The sequence below is a fragment of the Oratosquilla oratoria genome, unplaced genomic scaffold (assembly GCF_046742065.1).
Source record: "Oratosquilla oratoria isolate Oo_2021 unplaced genomic scaffold, ASM4674206v1 SCAFFOLD52, whole genome shotgun sequence".
Classification (NCBI taxonomy): domain Eukaryota; kingdom Metazoa; phylum Arthropoda; class Malacostraca; order Stomatopoda; family Squillidae; genus Oratosquilla; species Oratosquilla oratoria.
Window position 1 is genome coordinate 1,915,194 of NW_027467716.1, and position 21,450 is coordinate 1,936,643.

The 21,450-nt window shown below is 38.0% G+C and overlaps 1 long non-coding RNA gene across 1 annotated transcript in view; it reads right to left on the bottom strand.

The window, feature by feature from the left end:
• Window positions 1-19,710, bottom strand: part of LOC143023630 (uncharacterized) — a 62,221-nt gene extending 42,511 nt beyond the window's left edge. Inside the window, exons 1-2 of the long non-coding RNA XR_012966188.1 lie at window positions 19,583-19,710; window positions 5,798-6,029 (exon numbers count right to left, since the gene is read on the bottom strand). This is a non-coding gene — a long non-coding RNA (uncharacterized LOC143023630). The remainder of the gene's footprint in view (window positions 1-5,797; window positions 6,030-19,582) is intronic.
• Between the last annotated feature and the right edge of the window lie 1,740 nt (window positions 19,711-21,450).

Consider the following 21,450-nt stretch of genomic DNA (forward strand, 5'->3'; position numbering starts at 1 on the left):
AAAATGTCATACTTTAATTTGTTAAAAAAAAGGAAACAATCTTTTTTTTAATTTATCCTAACAGATTTTCACAGCATTTTTCACTATTGATAAATAAATAAATAAATAAAATAAAATATAATCTTACCAAGTTCTTACCAAGATTCTAATCTTTCATTTCCTGCAAAGGCGGTTGATATGGACACCTTCATGTTTAGATATATCTTCACTATACACTATTCTACAAAATAAAAATATTCACTACACCTAACATATACATGTGACTGAAATAGTTTAGTGGGGAATTATACTCTATTGAAAAGGGTAATTATACACAAGTTCACCAGAGAAGTTGAACAACTTTTATGACACATTCACATATAAGAACTCCCAGGTTCCCTAAGATTTGTTTAGATAAACATTTAAGCAAGATACTGTAATGACTGCCATTTATTTCATATTACAGTAGAAGCCCAATTTAACGAACTAATTCAGCCAAGGTCCAGTCCGCTAAATTGAATTTTACGTTAATTTGAGTGAGTGAGCGTTGGTGTAACAGTGTTGCCAGAGCGGATTATAAAAATGATATGTACCTAAACATTCCCTAGTGTACACACACACACATACAGTATATATATTATTGTAAGTGAATTATAGGCAGCACAAGCATGAATTGCAAGCAAACATCAACGTGCAGTAATTTGTTGCAACATGTATTTACCTAGTTGTATTTTATGGGAAGGGGAGCTATGCTCGTGGTGTCCCGTCTTCACATCTCATTTTATCTAAACTATTTCTAAATTCATGTATTGTTTTCTGCACACATGACTTTCTCATCTAACTTGTTCCAACTGTCTATTATTCTGTGAGGAAAGCTGTTCTTTTTCACATCTCTTCTATTGCTGTCTTTCTTGATTTTCTTTCCGTGCCCTCTTGTATTTCTATCATCCCATTTTATCTGATTCTATCGATAATTTCTATGCCTTTCATGATTCTGTAAGCTATCAAATCTCCTCTCTCTCTTCTTTGCTCTAGTGTCTGTAGTTCAAGTTTTGCTAGTCTCTCTTCATATGATAGTTTTGAGAGTGTCGGTGCCAATTTTGTAATTGCTCTTTGTATTCTTTCAAGTTTTTTTTTATACATTTTTTTGTACTTTGTGACCACATCATTGCAGCATATTCCAATCTTGGTCTTATCAGTGATCAGAATTTTCATCACCATTTCTTCATCCAGGTATGTAAATGCCACTTTGATTGTTCTTATTAAATTATAAGTTTCTCCAAAAATCTTATTTATATGTTTCTCAGGTGACATATTATTCATAACAATGACTCCCAGGTCCTTCTCATTTTCTACCTTTTTTTATTCCTTCTCCCAATTTATATGCTCCTGTTATTGTTTTTGCTTTTTCCAAATTCCATTATACTACACTTTTTAGTGTTGAACTCCATCTCCCACTTCCTACTCCATTACCATACTTTATTTAGATCACTCTGTAGTGACTCACAATCTTCCGTGTTCACTTTTTTTAATAGTTTTGCATCATCTGCAAAGAAGCTCATATAACTTTCAATTTCTTCATCCATATCATTAATATATATAGCAAACATTATTGGGGCCAGAACTGTTCCTTGTGGAACACCGCTTATTACGTCATCCCATCTTGAGTGTTTGTCTCTTACCACTACTCTCATTTTTCTTTCTAGCAAAAAGTCTTCCATCCATTTAAGCAGTTTGCCCTGTATTCCTCCTTCAGTTTCTAATTTCTTAAGCAACTTCTTATGTGGTACTTTGTCAAAGGCCTTTTTTAGGTCTAGAAATGCACAATCAGCAGCCCATCCATCTCTTTCTTGTATTATATCTATTAGCCTTGAATAGAAACATATTAAATTAGTGATGCATGATCATCCTTGTCTGAGTCCAAATTGCCTTGGATTGAGCACGCTGTTTTTTTCTAAATATTTTACCCATCTACTTTTGATAATTCTTTCACAAATTTTTGCTATTCTACTTGTTAGAGAGACTGGTCTATAGTTGGTAGGGTCTTCTTTATTACCTCCTTTATATATAGGTACTATATTTGCTTTTTTCCAATCTTCTAGAACTTTTCATTCTTTCAAGGAACCATTTATTATGCTATGTATTTTGTCTGCCAGTTCATTTCTGCATTCTTTCAAAATCCAGTTTGCTTTTTCATCTGGTCCTTGCGATTTTCTAACATCAAGATTACTCAAGTGTTTCATTATTTCATTCTTTGTTACTTCTATTTCTTTCATAGGGGGGACTCTCTTTCCATTCGATCTCTTCCGGTTGTATATTCTCCCTTGTAAACACTGATTTAAAATGCTTGTTCATAATTTCTGCCATTTCTATTTCCTCTGTGTATTCAACTCCTTCTTGTCTTAATTTCTCCAAGTCTTGTTTGTTTTTCAGTTTGTTGTTTACAAATCTGTAGAATAGTTTTGGTTGATCTTTACATTTTTCTATGACATCTTTTTCATATTTTCTCTTTTCCTCTCTGCACGCTTGTACATATTCATTTCTATAAGTATATATTTTCCATTTTTCAGGTCTTTTGTCTTTCTTCAATTTGGTCAAAGCTTTGTCTCTTTTGTCTTTTAATACTCTATAACTTTTGTTGTACCAGCACTTTACATATTCTTTTTCTTGTTTTTGTCTTGGGACATACTTTTCCACACTTTTTTTTTTTTTTAATTTTTGTCAAAATATTCCATTTCTCTTCTACTGTTGTATCTTCTTTGTGTATTCTTTCCCAGTTTTCATTTTGAAAGAATTCTCTTATTTTATCAAAAAAAAATTTTTTCATACATCACTCTTCCTTTTCTATATTGTTCATTTCTTTTCATGTATTTTTTCTCATTTACTTCTAGTTCTATCAATATGTGGTCACTTTTACTTATTGGTGCCTGGTATTCTATCTTTTCCACTATTTCAGGTTCTGATGTGATTATTAGGTCTAGTCTCGATGGTTCGTCTTCATTTCTATACCTAGTGTTCTCTTGAATCCATTGTGTCATTGTGTGGTCAATAATCATCTCAAGTAGAACATTTCCCCATGAGTCTTCTACACCCTTTACGGTCATCTCTTCCCACCAGATTTCTTTGGTGTGTGTGTGTGTGTGTATATTCACCTCAGATCTGCTGCAGTCTCTGTCAAGACAGCCAGACACCACCCTACGGCAGTGACCTCAGAGCTCATTATTTGCCAATCTCTGGGTAGGTCTGAGACCACTCACACACCACACACCGGGACAGCAAGGTCACAACTCCTTGACTAACATCCCGTACCTACTCACTGCTACATGAACAGGGGTTACACGTGAAAGGAAACAAACCCAACTTACCTCCGCCCGGCCGGGGAATCGAACCCCGGTTCTCTGGCTTGTGAGGCCAGTGCTTTACCAATCCGCCACTGAGCCGTGTGTGTGTGTGTGTGTCTGTCGTGTAACAATGATATGAGCTGTCTGTGAATTTCGCGGAATATTAGTCATAGCTTCGTGTTTGGTTCGATGTACATAATTCTAGCGATTAATAGGACTGGGCAGTTGGTTTTTGGATAGTGAGCGTTATTGTTGTGTTGTTGCAGAAAACATAGTTCGTTATTATGGAAGTGTTTTTCGTGGTGATTACTCTCGCGTACTGATTTTGAATTTTCCCATCAACTTACTGTTTCATTATTTTGTTTTCCTATTATACTGTCTATTTCTACTTGAATATATTTCTGCTACAATTATACTTTACACATATACTGAATTATATATTATTGTATATATATTATAGTACGTACATATATATATATATATTTATATACCTCCAAAGTACTAAATTATAAATTTTCCCTTGACTCCACCACCACAACCTGGTAACATCTGGTAACATTGGACTCTGAGACACGCATGTGGCCAATTGACGGAAAATGCTCAACTTAGCTTACCGTTCCCGCTAAATTGAGCTATTTCCGTAGACGTGCGTCTGGCCAGCTAGCGGAAAATGGTCAACTTAGCGGACCATTTCCGCTAAGTTGAGCATTTTCGTTATTGCTATTTGCAGTTCGCTAATTTGAGCTTCTGCTAAATTGAGATTCGTTAAATCGGGCTTCTACTGTATTTGATTGTTTGTTATTATGTCTGTTTATTTATTATTAGCTTATTTCTATTTATTACTATTTACTTGCCAGTTTATTATTATTTACTATTTACCTGTTTATCATTTAACTATACCCATGTATTATCTATATTTCTTATTTATATATTTCTTGTGGAAAGGGAGCTGGGAGATAGGGTTGATGGAAGACCATTAGGATGGTTTGGACACATGGAAAGAATGAGTGAAGAAAGATTAGTAAAAGAGGTGTGGAAGGCAGAGGTGGAAGGAAGGAATATGAGGGGGCATCCTAGGATGAGATGGATGGATGAGGTGAAAGGGGCATTACAAAAGAGAGGAACGTCTGTGGAGGAAGGATGGGAGAGGACAGATGATAGGGGTAAATGGAGAGGGGTTGTGTATGGATGATGCTGTGATGTATGAGGGGAGTGGGTGGGGGATGGGGGGTGAGGAAGTATGTATGAGAAAAAAATTGATGCAGCCCGAAGGGTTTTCTCCCCGTCTTCACCTTTTCTGCATGAGGGGACAGAGAGGGGGGGGTCACCAAATTTATGAAGCGGCCTTGCTGTGGATGTGCTGTGTCTTGTGACACTGCTTCTGACCCACGGCAGAGGACAGGATGCAGGGATGACCCGTCATCCAGGAGGTGCCAAGATAAGAGGGAGTGAGGAGTGTGGAGGGGAGTGGAATATGTAGGGAATGGAATGGGTGGGAGTGGTTTTTATGCCTTTTTCTTTTTGACTACCTCCCATGTAAGGCGAAAAACCCTTTGGTAAATGTATGTATATAATTTTTTGCATCCAACCTAGTTATGGACCAAAAGGTCTCCTGTTGGCATCCTCCACCTTTGTAAGCCTTTGTAAAATGACAAAGTTGGCACCAGCTCTTTCCAAATTAACATATGAACAAAGATTATCCAAATTGGAACTACCAACACTGGAGCAGAGAAGAGAAAGAGGTGATCTACTATCTATAGAATCATGAAAGTAATGGAAATCCTTGATAGGAATGATTTACTAAAAAATGACAATGGAAAAACAAGAGGTCATGAAAAGAAACTCAAAAAGGATAACTATGGAAGAGATCTGAAAAAAAAACTTCCCAGACAGTATATCTGGAATAACTTAGATAAAGAAACAGTGAGTGCAAATACTATTCAAGACTAAGAAAAAAACTTGATGCTGAAAGATTCAAAGACGGGTCACCATGAGTATAGCTCCCTTTCCGTGTAATACATCTAGGAGGATGTTCGTGCCGCCTCCACCACCACACCTTACACTAATTCTCCTGCAGACACTGTTCGCAGAACCTGCCTTTCCCACACTGGTCTGGTTTGCCATGAGTGTGCCTGCGATTGATGATGTGGACAACCTTTTCAAATCTTTGCAAAGCCAAGCCATGACAACATTTTCTGCCTATTTCCACACTATCATAACCTTACCCGACACAATTTTTACACCATTACATTACACTAATTCAATTTTGTTATTTGTGCAATTACATCAATGTGCCTTCACACAGTATCTAATTCAGTGGTTCTTAACCTGGGGAGTGCATTCCTCCTAGGGGTTGTCAGTAATTTCCAGGAGCCCCCCTTGGGAAAAAGCAGCAACCTCTCAAATTATATGAGCAATTCATAGTAAAAATGCAAAAAATATTGCCATATAACTTTAGATTTCTATAGTCTACTCACCCATCTTAGCGCTGCTTACCATTTTCCATACTTATTGACCCTCCATATCCTTTGAAGCCCTTGGAAGGGGTGCTTTGAACTCATCCTGGGCCTGTACACTGTTCCTTGGTGACTGGTAAGCCCCATTCTCTTCCATTTTTCTACACACACCCATAGTAATAGCTGTACACAGTGCTGGTTTAACCTAGTAGCACATAAAGCACATGCTACAGGCCTCGTGCTTCAGGGGGCCCTGTGGTGTAAAAAATAATTAAGTTTTTGCCCTTATGTACAAAAGCCCAAGAAAAAAATTACTAATTTTCCCGAGTTTTTTTTATTATATATAAATATAGAACACTTCATTAGAGCATTGTATAATAAGTCTGATAATAAGAGCATTAACAGACTAACAGTAGATTTATCAATTGATTTTGTAAATTTAAAAAGTTATATGCCTATGCATATGCATAGTCGCATCAATTATGGCATCCAAATGTAGAAGTGCTCTGGAAAAACTACTCATAGGGACATATGAAAAATAGCATGCACATTTGCACACAGACGTACAAACATGAAGACAACAATCATTCGAATTCGACCAATAATGATCTGTTAGTGCTGCGCCCTTGCTACAGGAATCCTTCAAACTCACTGGTATTTGGTTATAACATGAAAACATTCTCAGCCAGTTGTGTGTGTTTTATTGTGCATTGTTGTGTTACTCGAGTGTGCCATTTGATCTCACAACCTTGTGATTCTTGGTTTCTTGTCTATAAATTGCATATTTTGTCAATAATTTTGTCTAATAAATTGCATTTAATGATGTATTAAATAATTCTAATTGGAGCAAGTGCAGCACTAACAACAACTTTAATATGGCCCATGGTGGACTTTGAGTTTGACATGACTGATAATATCCAGCTTTTTTATGGCCAAGGAAAAAAATAAACAAATAAATAAATAAATGAATAATACATACATACATACAAACATATACCAAAGGCTTTTTCCCCCTTACACAGGGGGTAGCCAAAAAGAAAAAGGCATAGACATCACTCCCACCCATTTCATTTCCCATATATTCCACTCCCATCCACCCTCCTCCCTCCTATCTGGGCACCTACCTGGCAAATACTATTCAAGACTTTAAGAAAAAAACTTGATGCTGAAAGATACAAAGACAGGTCATCCCTGGATCCTGTCCACTGTCCTGGGTCAGAAGCAGTGTCGCAAGACACAGCACATCCACAGCAAGGCTGCTTCATAAATTCAGCAAACCCCCCTCTCCATCCCCTCATGCAGAAAAGGAGAAGACAGGGAGAAATCCCTTCGGGCTGCGTCAAATGTTTTCTCATACATACTTCCTCACCCCCCATCCCCCACCCACTCCCCTCATGCATCACAGTCTCATCTATATACAAACCTTCTCCATTCACCCCTATCTTCTGTTCTCTCTCATCCTTCCTCTACAGACATTCCTCTCTTTTGTAAAGCCCCTTTCACCCCATCCATCCATCTCATCCTAGGATGCCCCCTCATATTCACTCCTTCCACCTCTGCCTTCCACACTTCTTTTACTAATCTTTCTTCACTCATTCTTTCCATGTGTCCAAACCATCCTAATACTCTTTCATCAACCCTATCTCCCAGCTCCCTTTCCACCCCTGTTCTCCTCGCCTCCTCATTTCTTACTCTATCTAGCCTAGTAACCCCTATCATACTTCTCAGACATTTCATCTCAAACACATTCAAACTCTTTCTCTCTTCCTCTCTCATGTTCCATGTTTCTGGCCCGTACATTGCTGTTGGCACAATCACTCCTTCATATAACCTCCTCTTAGCATCCATTCCCAGATGTTTATTTCTTATTACACTTTTTAATCCACCAAGGCATTTACTCACTTCTTTCAATCTACATTCTACCTCGACCCCCACTCCTCCCTTCCCTGTCACATTTGCACCCAATATCTGAAACTATCCACTTCCTCCAGTTTCTCACTCTTAACCTCTTCACTCCAGGGCACATAGCACGTCTGCCAGCATTAGCTGCCCAACGTGCGATGTTGCGTCATAATAATCGCATTATAAAAAATAAAGTCAGTGCTCAATCGTTCGTTCTCTTTTACCCGTGTATTTTGATAACCATAGAAAATTGATGAAGCCAGTTTAGAGAGAATGGAAATTACGTAGGTACAACTACAATAAATAAGATCAAGATGGCGACGTCGGCATCATCGAGTACCCACTTGCTCCTCATGCCACCTACGTAGGCATCACCGTATGGAAGTGGTTAATGCTCACTTCCAGCCTACTGTCACTCTCTCCCCTTGTACATCTCATCACCTTACTTTTGCCCACATTTATCTTCAGCTTCTTTCTTTCACACACCTTCTCAAACTCTGTCACTAACTTCCTCAATCCCTCCTCTGATCCTGCTACAAGCGTAGTGTCATCAGCAAACAACAGCTGGCTTACCTCCCACTTTTCTCCATTTTCTTTAATCATCTCTAACCCCTGACCCACTACCCTTGCATTCACCTCTCGCACCACCCCATCCATGTAAAGATTGAACAGCCAGGGTGACATAACACACCCCTGACAAAGTCCCACCTTTACCTCAAACCATTCACTCTCTCTATTTCTAATCCTAACGCAAGCTCTACTACTCTCATAAAAACTCTTGCTGCTCTTAACAGCTTTCCTCCTATCCCATATATCTGCAGTACCTCCCACAGTGCCTTCCTGTCTACCCTGTCATAAGCCTTTTCCAGATCCATAACAGGCAAAAAAACATCCTTACCTTTTCCTATAGCTTTTTCACATATCTGTCTTACCACAAAAATCTGATCTACACATCCCCTACCTATCCTAAAACCACACTGTTCCTCACCAATTACTCCCTCTGTTCCTCTCCTAATCCTCTCAATCAAGACCCTCCCATAAACCTTCCCAACTATACTCAACAAGCTGATCCCTCTGTAACTACTACACTCACACTTGTCCCCTTTTCCTTTGTAAAGTGGAACTATACAGGCACTCCTCCAGTCTTCTGGCACTCTACCCTCTCTTAAACAAACATTAAATAACCTCACCAACCAGTCCACCATAACTGTACCTCCTTTCTTCAGACATTCTGCATGGCATCCATCCAGACCAGGTGCCTTACCTGCTCTCATCATCTTAACAGCTACTTTCACTTCATCCTTCCCTATTTCTCCTCCATTTTCCTCACTCTCATTTTCTTAGCGCTTCCCACTGCAACTACCTTTCCCTCCCTATCCTCCTTCACATTTAGCAAGTCCCTAAAATACTCTGCCCACCTTCCTCTCACTGCCTTCTCTTCCATTATCACATCTCCATCTGCACCTTTTACCTTTTCTTCTTTACTTGATTAGCCTCCTCTTCCTCTTTTAACTTCCTGGCCAAAACATCTTTTTATTACTTTCAAAATTTTCTGTCATACTCTTTCCCCATTTCACATCTGCTCTCTTCTTTGCTTCCTTTATCTTATGGTTAACTTCCCTTCTCTTTACTTTGTACCTCTCATACAATTCCCTCATTCTAATTTGTAGCCAATCTATGAATGCCTGCTTCTTCTCTTCTACACCCTTCTTTGCTTCCTCATCTCACCACTCACTACCCTTCTTTCTATTTCCTCCCGCCCTCCTTGTTCCACACACCATCTTTGCACACCTTATGACTCCCTCCTTGAACCATCCCCATTCCTCCTCCACTCCTAGTTCTACTCTATCCATTACTCTCTCCCACTCCTCTCTCAACTTCTTATACTCATTCTCCTTTTTTTTTTTTCCTTCATTTAAGCATTTCACGCCAAGTATCTCCCTACCTTCTGCCCTTTTCCTCTTTCTCCACTCTCAATTTACCTTCCACCAGGAAATGATCTGATAATCTCTCCCCTTTGAACATGTACATCCTTAACTTTTCCTAAAAATACTCCTAGTCACCACTATATAGTCCATTAACGCTCTATCTGCCACCCTTCCATCCACCACCCTCTCCCATGTGTATCTATACTTGACTTTCTTCTTAAACACTGTATTTGCCGTCATCAACTCTTTCAAGACACATCTCCACTATCAACTCTCCACAACGATTTTTGACTCGCACTCCATACTTTCCAATCACTCCGTCAATTGGTTCATTTCCTACCCTAGCATTTAGGTCTCCCAATACAACTACATTGACATTTCTCCCTAATCCCTCTATGCACTCATTTATATCTACCCAGAATGAAATAAATTATGAAAATAAATAAATAATGTCCTCAATAATACAATATAGAATTTCTGGGAAATTTCTTCTCTACCGTATAGGCACTGTAAGGATTCATGTTTGTTTCAGTATGTTTCTAGTATATACATTTACCTCTATCATTGTTTTTGTATAAGTGTATAAATCCCTCATTTACTACTTAGAGTTTGATCCTAAGTTATATTTGTTCTGATTCTCTTTCATAATACTTGACTGTTTATATTTTGTTACTGCCCACTGACGCCTGGCATAGATATCCCTGTACTCATGATTTAGAGACATGCCGGGCCCATGTAAACATGGTCAGGATTAAAAGCTAAGAAACAAACTGCCTTGTTTGGGAATTACCCCGCCATAACAGTGGCAACAAGGGCGAGATTAGATTATGAGTGCTATGGTAAAGTGGACATTGAGATCACACGACTGTATGTCTACAATGCATTTATTAGCCTCAGATTAGGCACCGGCTTTTGCATCGGCAGTAATTCTTAGTGTTTGTACAAAAATGTCTAAGGATAGACAGATTGACAGATTTGAGCCAGATAGGATTTCACTAGACCTATGGCTGAGTCTTTTGGAAGCTCACTTCCAATTTACAGGAATAACTGGCGACAGTGAAGAAGATTTAGTGAAGAAGAAAAACTTATTATTAGTGTCTGTCAAAAGTGTTGTGTACGCAGAGTTGGGAAGGATCTATGCTCCTGATCTCCCTCATACAAAATCATTTAATGAGTTAGTGAAAGCGTTAAAGCAGTACTATATAGTCACTCCATCCTACCATAGAAGTCTTGTGGCATTTCAACAAAGGAAAAAACGGCCAGGTGAAAGTTTAAATAATCTATATGCAGATTTAAAGGCTCTGGCCAAAGATTGTAATTTCACTGACCAGTTTGACAACCGTGAACGAGATCAATTATTTATGGCAGTGGACAACGAAATTTATTTTCCCAATCTAGTGGCAGAAAATTTCAAATTACAAACTTTGACTTCCCAGAAAACTTTTGATAGAATATTAAATATGGAACAGGCATTTGTGGGTGAAAATAACAGTATAAGAGCGGTATCAGAGTAAAAAATTACATAAGAAAAAAGGAAGTAGATATGACCCTAAGACCTCTAGTAATTATCAATCAGGTAATAGTAAGTCTAAGCTCACATGCAAACACTGGTTTTCCCCATGCAAGTGAAAAATGCAGGTTTCAAGATAGAAATTGCAACATGTGTGGTAAAAAGGGACATTTGAAAGCAGTCTGTATATTAAAAGATTCAAAGTTTGAAAAGAAAAGTAAGGGAAAAGGAAATGAGGCTGCAAACAGACTGGAAGATTCTTCAGATTCAGACAGTGCAGATAACAATTTGTTTGGTGTTAAATCAGATATCTTTTCTGTTAAATCTGAGTTAGTCAACTTCAAGATTAATGACAATTTAATACCATTTGAGATTGATACAGGTGCTTGTGTTTCCACATTATCACAAAATTGGGTACATTCATTAAAACTATCCATGTCACCTGGTAATAAAAGGTTGCGTGCTTATGGTCACACAGCCATTGATGTTTTAGGAAAAGTGGATGTTACAGTATCATATAATAATTATGTCTTGGAACATACATTTTGTGTTGTAGCTTCTGGTAATACAAATTTATGTGGTAACGATTTACAGCAAAAAGTAGGAATTTCTCTTACAGGTATTCCTGATGCCTCTGGAGTGTCTAGAGTAAATAATATTGTGAATGTTAGTACCTTATTAGATGAGTACACAGTTGATTCAACAAAACCCATACCTAGTGTTAAGGCATCAATACATCTTAAACCTGAAGCTGTACCTAAGTGTTACAAAACTCGTACAGTATCATTCCATTTTCGGAAGTTAGTGGAAGACGAATTGGACAACCTACTTAAGGAGGGTATCATTTCCCCTGTAGAATTCAGTGAATGGGCAGCCCCGATAGTACCAGTTTTAAAACAAGACCAGAAATCTGTACGCATATGTGCAGACTTTAAATACCTCAATCAGTTTTTGCTAGTAGATCAGTATCCATTACCAAAGGTGGATGAACTTTTGTCTGTAGTTGGAAAGGGACAACTCTTTTCCAAGCTGGACTTAAAAAATGCTTACCTGCAAATGGCAGTAGATGAAGAGGCTCAGAGGTACTTAGTGATTAACACTCCAAAAGGTCTATCTAAATACAACAGATTACCTTTTGGGCTTGCTTCCTCTCCTGCTATTTTTCAGCGCTTCATGGTTCAGTGTAAAATTCCAGGGGTAGCAGTATTTTTGGATGACATTCTTGTAACTGGTTCCATTGAACAGGAACATGATGAGACTTTTAAAAGTACTAAGCATACTTCAAGAGAACAATGTCAAGGTTAATAAAAGTAAATATGTACTTAAAGCTGATTCAATTGAATATCTAGGATATGATGTGAGTGGGAAGGGTATAAAACCTTCTGAATGTAAAATAAGAGCAATTGCCCAAGCCCCAGCTCCTACCTTGGTGGCAGAAGTAAAGTCATTTGTTGGCTTAGTAACTTATTATTGTAGGTTTGTTCCCCAATTTGCTACAATCTTGCTCCTTTGTATGATCTACAGAAAAATGCAACCTTTAAGTGGACTAAGGTAAAAGAAAAATCTTTTTTGATTATTAAGAAAGAATTGGTAACTCAAGGGTTTTGTCAAATTTTGATGGCTGTTCTCCCCTTATCTTAGAGGTTGATGCATCCCCAGTTGGAGTTGGATGTGTTTTAAAACAAGTTGTGAATAAGGAAGAACAGACTGTGTATTTTGCTAGTAAGAAGTTATCTTCCGCTGAAAAGAATTACTCTCAGCTGGATCGAGAGGCTCTTGCGGTGGTTTATGGAGTAGTTGAAATATTTCTTACTAGGAAGAGAATTTGTTGTAAAAACTGATCACAAACCATTGTTAGGTTTATTTGGTAAACAGAAATAAATTCCAATTCATGCCAATGCCAGATTGCAGCGTTGGGCTCTATTGTTATCACAGTTTAACTTTGATCTGGTGTTCAGAGCAGGCAGAGAAAATCATGTTGCGAATGCTTAAAGTAGATTACCCATAGTAGATTCAGACAATGAATCTAGTGTACCTGTTGAATATGTCAATTTAATCAAGGTAATGGCATATAGTGATATTGTTTTGGACAAAGTCAAACTGTATACCAGAAAGGACCCAGTTCTTAAAAATGTTGTAAATAACCTTAAATTTGGCAAAATAAACCTAATGTTTCAGAGTACTCCAAGATCAAAAATGATCTTAGCCTTCATGATGAAATTGTGTTGTTCAGAAATAGAGTGGTAATTTCGTCGGAATTAAGGAGTGGTGTTGGATCATTTGCATTTAGGTCATAATGGAGTAAATGCGATGAAAGCTGAAGCAAGAAAATGGGTATGGTGGCCTAAGCTGGATCAAGATCTGTTGGAAGTTACCAAAAGTTGTTCTATTTGTTCTATTTCTAATCACCAGCAGCCCCAATCTCAGTCTCTTGCTTGGCCAGATTCGGATATACCATGGTCAAGATTACACAATGACTATGCAGGACCTATAGATGGACAATATTTTTTAGTAATTGTTGATTCTTTTTCCAAATTCATGGATGTGCATGTTACTGAAACCATTTCTTCAAAAGCTACTATTAACCCCTTCCATACGGTGCCGCACACGTAGGCGTCATGGACTTAGATCTCGGTGGCAGCAGCCAATGCCAGCCGTACGACGTGTCGTAATAATACTCGCATCATAAAATATAGTCACCGCTTATATTGATCGTTCTCTCTTCACCCGTGAATTCTGATAACCATAGAAAATGCGATTACAAAAGAATTAGAAAGAATGTCATTATGGAGGGGCGACTACAATATATATAATCAAGACGCCGATATGGCAGCCTCGCGAATACACTCGCTCCCCATGACGCCTACGTGTGCGGCACCGTATGGAAGGGGTTAAGTTGTTGCAAAGAACATCTGCAAATTTTGGCTTACTTGACCAAATAGTGTCAGATAATGCTGCAAATTTTTGTTTGGCAGAAATTAAGGAATTTTTGTCTAAGAATGGTGTTAAACATGTGATGCCAGCACCATACAATCCTTCCTCAAATGGGTTAGCAGAATGTGCAGTGAGAACCTTTAAAAGTGGATTGCGTAAATTTGAAAGTGGGGACATTCATCTTACAATATGTAGATTTTTATATAATCAGAGAAGAACTGTTAGTGCTTCCACAGGCGAAACACCCTCAGAGATGTTAATGGGTAGAACTTTTAAGGGACCTTTGCACTCCCTTCAAAAGGAAAAGAAGAGAGTAAGATTGAGGAAGAGGTTGTAGGTGTATCCAAATATAAGTTAGAGGATGCTGTGTTTGTAAGAAATTATGGAAAGGGAGAGAAATGGTTGCCAGGAAAAGTAATTGAAGAGTTAGGTGTACGTAATTATAAGATTCAATTAATGGATCATGGAAATGTATTTTGGAGAAGGCATGCTGATCAGATTATGCCAAGATATGTAACCACTGTGGCTCAGAGTGTTAACCACTTCACTTCAGGCCAAAATCTCACGGGCAGCATTAGCTGCCAGACGTACGATGTTGCGTCATAATACTCGCATCATAAAAAATAGTCACCGCTTATATCGATCGTTCTCTCTTTCACCCGTGAATTTTGATGACCATAGTAAATGTGATGAAGCCAGTTTACAGAGTATGTCAGTTATGCAGGGACAACTACAATAAATATAATCAAGACGCCGATATGGCAGCCTCGCGTATCCACTTGCTCCTCATGCCGCCTACGTAGGCGGCACCGTATGGAAGAGGTTAAGAAGCCTATAACTCCTGTAGTAATGGATATTAGTTCTGTTGATGAGTCTTGCCATTCTGATGCTCATAACAAACCTTCATGTGATATTCCTAACACTGATGTTAATTTTCCTGATGACCCGGATAAAGACAATGTTCACATTAACAATTCTCCGGTTAAATCTCCTATCAGGAAACGTAAGAATAGAACCAAATCTGGCAGACTTATAAAGCCTCCAGATCGCCTTGATTTGTAGTGCTGTATGGTTGTGGCACCCTAATTGGTTGTCATAAAAAAGGATGTAAGGATTCATGTTTGTGTTTCAGTATGTTTCTAGTATATACATTTACCTCTATCATTGTTTTTGTATAAGTGTATAAATCCCTCATTTACTACTTAGAGTTTGATCCTAAGTTATATTTGTTCTGATTCTCTTTCATAATACTTGACTGTTTATATTTTGTTACTGCCCACTGACGCCTGGCATAGATATACTTGTACTTATGATTTTGAGACATGCCGGGGCCCATGTAAACATGGTCAGGATTAAAAGCTAAGAAACAAACTGCCTTGTTTGGGAATTACCCCGCCATAACAGGCACCATCGGGAAAAATGGGAAAAGTGAGATTCTGAGTGTTATCTAATAATTACTTAAATATTCAAGTTTGGTTAGGTTATGTTAGGTTGTATTTCTGTAAAGAAAGCCATTAATGCTTTTAAGCCATGATATAATATCATATTCCTAGAAAAGTTCTTCTTTAGTCTTCTTTAATGTATAGCCAGCATCGAGAAAGGTGAGAAAAGTGGTTTCAGGTGGTGTCATCTAAGAATCACCTAAATACTTAATAACTTGATAAATACTTTATAATTACTTAAATACTAAGCCAAGTTTTGTTAGGTCATGTTAGGTTGTATTTATATTGGTTATTGCATATTGTATAACTAGCAAGCTATGCAATATGTAATAATTGGCTTATATATCTTAAATTATTGTTTGCCTATTATTTAATTTTTTAGGCCTTTTTTCTTATTCTTTTTTTTTTAATTCTGGCTTTTTTTTCCAGAAAAATTAATGGTGAATTGTGAACAAGATTTTGGGTGCAATTACTCTCTGGAAGTGTTTATATATATATATATATATATATATATATATATATATATACATATATATATATATATATATTATCTATATATATATATATATATGTATATGTGTATATATATACATATACATATATATATATATACAAAACAACAACAACAACAACTAAGGAGGACAGACTGAAGGAGATAGTGGCCGTGTCCAACGTTAACTACTTTCTTTAAGATAAAACCTAGTGACACTGACACATCTGAACCTGAAGGTGGACACCACCCTTTAACATCAGTTGATGAAAGTGTTGTTGAACTTAAGATGAGGTCAAGAAACCACCCAAGTATGATGAGGATAACAGTTTCAAGCCTGACCATTTGGAAGAAGCCAAAACAGTGGTACACAGTAGAGAAGAATACCAAAATATAGAAACAATAGATTTAACACCAGTGTCAAAAGATGTGGACAAAAACAGTTTTTTCCACTTATCTAGGAAAGTGGCCACCAAAATTTGATGAGGTTCTGAAAGAATACTGGAATGCTAAAGGAAACTAGGACTGTCAAAATAGATACTTTGAGTTTATTTCCTCCAAAAGATAATACAAAAGTGAAAATAAAACAAGATTTTATAAGAAAAGTTACTTTAACAGGGTTCACAAACTTACATATACCAAAGGCTTTTTCCCCCTTACGCGGGGGGGTTAGCCAAAAAGAAAAAGTCATAGAAAACACTTCCACCCATTCCATTTCCTACATATTCCACTCCCCTCCACCTCTCTCCCTCCCTCTTATCTTGGCACCTCCTGGATGACGGGTCATCCCTGCATCCTGTCCACTACTCTGGGTCAGAAGCAGTCGCAAGACACAGCACATCCACAGCAAGGCCACTTCATAAATTCGGCGACCCCCCCTCTCTGTCACAAACTTATAAATTGTATAAAAGAAAGATGTTGGCTCTGTTACTCAACAAGCCAAGGCCACCTATTTTGCTTTCCATGCAAAGTTATGAGCCCAGAGTTCCCTTCTAAGCTTGCCGAGGAAGATTTTGATAATTGCAAGAATGCTAACACTGGACTGGTTTGACACAAAGAAAATACTGTGCACAAGAAAGCTATTGCTGCCTTGTTAGCTCAGAAGAAGAAGAAGGATGATAGTGTTGATGCTGTACTTGTCAAACAGATGGAATATGAACATCAGTACTGGTGAAAAGCAGTTGATTGTGTTGTAGAAGTTTTAAAGTTTTCATCAGAACAAGGTCTCCCTTTCCTTGGACTGTTATAACTGCTGGCCAAGTTTGACCCATTTCTATCTGAGCACAAATGCTCATGGGAACAAAGGAAAAGTCAATACTTCATATCTGTTCAAAGATGTGTGTGCAGAGTTTATTAGTCTGATTGGGACCAAGATACTTGACCAAATAATCTATGAAATTAAAAAGTGCAAGTATTATTCAGTTTCACTGGATTCAACACCAGATTTAGCACACATTGACCAACTTACTTCAATTGTGCAATATATGTTGCCTTCTGTATCAGTAGAAATACCTATAATTTTTTTTTTTGAGATGGAAGGACCTAGTTCTGCAAATCTTACTGACAGTTTACTAGATTTCTTTACAGAAAGGGAAATCAACATTGAAGATGGTCAGGGCCCTCACATGGGGGGGCTGGGGGCGGGCATATGCCTGGGGGCGCCAATTCTAGTCTGGACATGCCGCCCATAAGGCTGACAAAATAAATACAATAAAAAAAGTCTGAGGAGCCCTGAATATTTGACCATAATATACAAATTTTGTATGAGAATCAACATGAAATATTTTTCCTTGTCTTTTCTGCAACAGGGACATTAAATAACAATTTTAAAATCTGTTTCATTATTTCACAAGCCAATAGCTATAATAGGCAGTAAGGAATAGTGGAGATGGGAAGGGGGGGGACATCACTGAGAACTTTGCCTCTGGGGTGGCACTTAGGCATGTAAGGGCTCTGAAGATGGTAGATGCCAGAGTTATGACAATGCAAGTAACATGAGTGGTAAATACAATGGACTACAGGCCGTCACTAAGGAAAGGGGTACATTTGTCAATATATTCCATGGTTTGCCCATTCCCTCAACTTGGTAGGAAAATTTGCTGCACAATGTTGTCCAGTAGTAGTAAATTTTTTGGTTTTGATATTTACGAATGTAATTAATGTGTGTGTATATATATATATATGTATTATATATATGTATATTCCCATAATGCATCAGCGTTCATGTTATTTTGTGTGTGTGTGCCTAGTATAGGTACATGCATGTATATGTGTGCATGTGTGATTCACCATGGTCTTGGATCACATGTTGGACTTGTGATTGACAGCTATTTCCCTCCCAGAAGAGAGCTCAGAGCTCATATATTACCAACCTATGAGAAACACTATGACCTTACATGCACACACACCCCAACTCCCCACTCACGAGTTGGAGTAACGACTCGCAGCACAGCAATACTGAAATTGTTTCAGCCTGGCGGGATTCGAACCCAGACCACCGTAGTGGCAGCCAGGAATTCTATCCACTGCATGTGTGTGTGTGTGTGTGATTCACCATTTACCACGGTCTTGGATCACGTGTTGGACTCGTGATCAACAGTTAACCTCCCAGATGAGAGCTCAGAGCTCGAACGACCGATCTATGGGTAATACTGTGACCTTACACGCACACACACACACCCAACTCCCCGCCCACAAGAGTTGGAGTAACAGCCCACAGCGAAGCGATACTGAAATTATTTCAGCCCTGGGTGAGATTCGAAACCGGACCTCCGTATTGGTAGGCGAGAACTAACCACTGCGCCACGAGGATATGTGTGTGTGCGCGCGCGCGCGTATATGCTTCCCTGTGTCCAAAGGTCACTTTAAGGTGTATGCGTGCAAACGTGTATTTGTCCAAACCCATGCGGGTGTGTGTACGTCTTCATGCGCGTGCACGAGTGCACGTCTGTGCTCACGTGTGTGAATGCGTGCATGTATCATGTATGTATGTATCCGTATGCATTTACCTGGTTGTATCTTACGGAAAGGGGAGCTATGCTCGTATCGTGTACGAGTTCATGTATGCCGAAGACGGGGAGAAGGGGTAGGAGGAAGGGAAGGTGGGGATATCCAATAGATTCATCATTATAATTATTCTAGTTTTCCCCGAACTATTAACTTGCGTAGTAGTTGCATTACTTTGAATATTTACACTAGGTTTCTCCAAAATATTTAATTCTATTCCGGGAAATCCTTCGCTCATGAGTACCAAGAACAACCCAATTAATTTGAATTAATTTCCCACTACATTTCTAGGCGTTATTATTCGATATTTGGATTCGCTTTGTATTCATGGTACACACGATTTGAGAGTACTTTCTTGTATACATTGATACAACAAAACCAGAAAATATTCATTTATTCATTAAATGAATATCCAAACATTCTCCTTATATTTCACATACGAAAATAACGAATATGAACAGGCACATCGCTCTCGCCATCGAAGTCGATATGATAATGATCATGATGTAAACGGTCACCCAAGATAAAATTTTGATTGATTGGGGTTTTTATCATTACTACAAACGACAACATCTACAATCATGATTACTTTACCTGATAATTCTAGTAAGTTGTGGAAAACGCATTCTCTTATTCTGGGCTTCCAGCTTATGGGGGCGCAGTGTACTTACTATAATAGAAAAGAAAAAAATACGTTCAAACAAACAACGGTCCCGCCGCACTAAGCACTTTCGGCTGTAAAAATGTCGACAATGTTAAGGACAAAAACTATAGTTCATTTGAAATTAGTGTACTAGTTTATCACAACCTGCATAAAGCCACTATAGTAAACCAAAATAGCCTAAACAATTTACACACAAAATAAAATATTTATAAACCCTTATATTAGTTTATAGTAAAACTATTTTCGCAGATTCAACAAGGTACTCAGGTCCATATAGGGTAATGGATTCTGCAGGTGGAAATAAATATAAACTCTTACATTTAGAAAATAGGGAAGAATTGATAGGCAAATGTAGTTAGCACGGAAACTCAAAATAATGACCTTAGCACACTAGTGAAAAACTTGCAGGATAATCAGGCTAATATCATTAGATTGCACAACTGCACTATTACCAACGATTTTAAAGTTGCTCATATCCGGTAGAATAGAGGCTAATAAACAACATTATTACATTCAATATTATATGATTTAGTTTCTTGCCTGTACACTTTTACTCGGAAAACTAATTTGCCAAGGCTAATGTAAAAAATTGCGTTGAAACCGGCAAGAATTAGTAAAGTTTTGAAGAACTGGGCATAAACTTGTTTAACAACAAGATAATTTTAATACCCTGCGGATGTGCTGAACGCTCCAAGCATTCAAACTAAGCCAAACAAAAATCAAAATCCAACGGGGCGCAAAAGATGGCGATATCGGCGCCGCGCATGGTTTCGCGCGTGACCATATGCCTACATGTGATGACCCTAAGCTCAAACATCAAGTGATGAACGATCTTAAGCTTCTCATTTCCGGGAGAAAATAAGTTGATAAACATGTTTATCTAAATTAAAATAATATCTAGTGATGCCTTACCTTAATATTTTTACTCGGAAAACTATGTTGCCAAGTTTGATAACCAAATTTCCGTTTAAATCGCTGATTTTTTTTTCTATTTTAAGAATTGAGCATACATTTGCAAAACAACAAGGTAATTTGAATATCTTGCGCATGCGCTGAACGCAGCAAGCATTCAAACCAAGCTAATCAAAAGCTAGTGGGCCGCAAAAAATGGCGATGTAAACAGTACATGGTCGACAGTGGCGCCGCGCGTGGATTCGCGCGTACCTACTATGTATAATATGAGTCTTACATGTATTGTATTTTACTGTATATATGATTGAATCCGAATAAAATAAAATAAAATAAAATAAAGGATATTTAATGGAAAAGTGTAATGTTATTACACATTTGTAAATGTACACTTTAAACCCACTATGCGACTATCGGAGAAATAATATCAGAAGTACAGGAAATCTGTATATTTCGACTACTATCTGTAATCCTCTTCAGCAGAATAGTTACAAGAAGATAGAGGAAGTGAAAAGTCCCCTTGTCTGTACTCCTCACTACCTCATTTATACCTATACTCTATCTTCTTGTAACCATTCTGCTGAAGAGGACTACAGATAGTAGTCGAAATATACAGATTTCCTGTACTTCTGATATTATTTCTCCGGTTGTGGGTTTAAAGTTTACATGGATATTTAACATGAAATTCACTAGGCGATCATACTATTATTACTGTTACGTATTCGCATGTACATTAAACTCACCTTTTTCTATTGCACATGGGCCGTGATCATGGAATCACGAGTTAAAGACAAGTTCACGCCTACAATTTTCCGGATCAGGGAAAGGCAGGAGTTCAGTCTTCTCTTGTTTATTCTGCTTAGCGAACATGAGGATTTTACACGTGTGT